At 37.7% G+C, this 2061-nt stretch overlaps 1 protein-coding gene across 11 annotated transcripts in view; it reads left to right on the forward strand.

Annotated features, from left to right (window-relative positions):
• The window catches only part of PDE4D (phosphodiesterase 4D), a 1541788-nt gene that overhangs the window by 1444023 nt on the left and 95704 nt on the right, over positions 1-2061 (forward strand). The window lies entirely within an intron of this gene.

Genomic DNA, 2061 nt, shown 5'->3' on the forward strand with positions numbered 1-2061 from the left:
ATATGCCAATGTATGGGAGATAACTAAATACTGGTTTTAGAGAAAATAGATGAGTTAATATAAATAGAGATTCCCTTCAATTAATAGATCTTATATGTTTGGTTATATGTCTTATCCATGCTATTATAGCTAGCTAGCATTCATTAGGACAGCCAGAAAATCTTGTCTGTCTGTATTTTTATACTGTTTTTCTTCTTCTGATCAGCCAATTCCAGGTTTTGAAATAATGAAGTAGTTCCTACTTAGATAATGCCAGTACCTTGCTCCTTAACAGTAAGCAGTGGAGAAGCAGAGTGGATGCTGGCGATGCTGCCTTTAGTCCTGGAGGGAGTGTCAGCCAGTGGGTAATCATTCTGACCCTGCAACACAACCATCCCTTCACTGAAATAGGCAGTGGTAGGTCTCTACTCAATATGGTACTTATAGCCGTTTTATACTTATTATCTTAAAAAAATATGCAGGCTTCCACTGCTGTGAACAGGTAATTGATATTTATGTTTCATAATCTGTGAAGATAGCTAACACATTTCTGACAGTTGCAATTTTTTTTCCCAAAAGGAGTTTGAGCATGCCTATCCCTCTCTACCCAAGAATATTGAACAGCATTTCTATCTATTGGGGAATCTGAGTGAGGATGACAATGTGTCAGGGATTAGAATAGAAGAGTCTCTGTAAGAGGGGGGTGTGATGCTGGAGCAATTTATGAAAATTGGGTCCCCTGGTAACCGTGGTGGATGTTATACAGACAGTCCTGCAGAGTCATCCACAAGGCTGACTCATTGACAATGTACACATAGAGGTGGGCCTCGAGTGTGTGCAAATAACAAGTTTACTGCTGCAGGCAAACTCTTCGTTTATTCATTTGGCAGATTTATATTGAGGGGCACCGTTCTAGGAGCTGGGGATTTGGTAATAAATAAGATAGCCATCGTCTGTAACCTCACAGAGCTTACACATAAACTGTTTTGCTTTAAAATATTGTACATTCAGAGGTGTTTGTGTCCGACCATATGACTGCAATATGTCCTTTGATAAACCTTTCAGGCAGGACTTGGACCCACCAGAACTTAGCTTTAAAGCTATCAGATTGACAGGAGGAGAGAACACTGGCTTTAGATGAGAAATCATGGAAATAATTATGAAAAGACTCTCCAGTTTTTAATGACTTTACAAGAATAGTGTTCTTGTGAGACTATTGAATAAGAAGAAATATATGAACATTAGTATCATTCAACTGTCTAACTGATACAAACACCAATACATATATGAACATCCTTATCATTCAAGTGTCTAATGAGTGAGGGACAGTGCCTGCAGGAAGGAGAGCCTCCCAACAATGGAAACAGTGTTATTCTTCATGGTAGGGAGACCATTTTTTTGTTCCTCACAATGACTTCCAGGCTGGAATGATTTCCAAGTAGGGCAGGGAAGACAAATATCTGAAGCCTAAGGGAAGCTCCAGGGTGATTCTTATAGTTTTGTTTGGCAGATTTTCTAAAAAGCATTGTCAGATAGTTTTGGAGCAAGCAGTTTAGCCATCTACTATCACACAATATATTCAAATCAGAGTAAGCTGGAAGAAAGTCATCCAACATCCAAATCTCAGCCTGGCCTATGTGAACATACTTCTTCTTAAGACTAAGCTATAGGGGTACTATGCTTATTACCTCGGTGTGAAATAATCTGTACACCAGCACCCCATGACATGCAATTTACCTATGTGACTAACCTGCACATATACCCCTGAAACTAAAATTTAAAAAATTTTTATAGATCTATTAAATTTGAGATGTTTATTGAACATCAAAGCAAAAATGGTGAATGAACAGATATATGACACAAAAAAGACTAAGGTATAGTCCTATATCATGAGTGAATAGGAATTTTTTGTTATTGGTGTTTGCATTAGTTGAGATTTTATTCAGCAGTAAATAGATTTAAAATAGAAGTGGCTTAAGGAAGACAGATATTTCTCCTTCAAGTAAAATCTGAAAGTAGGCAGTCCAAAGTTAATATGGCGCCTCTATCCAGTATAATCTTCAAGGACATGTGATCTTTCCA

The sequence above is a fragment of the Symphalangus syndactylus genome, chromosome 18, assembly GCF_028878055.3.
Source record: "Symphalangus syndactylus isolate Jambi chromosome 18, NHGRI_mSymSyn1-v2.1_pri, whole genome shotgun sequence".
Lineage (NCBI taxonomy): Eukaryota > Metazoa > Chordata > Mammalia > Primates > Hylobatidae > Symphalangus > Symphalangus syndactylus.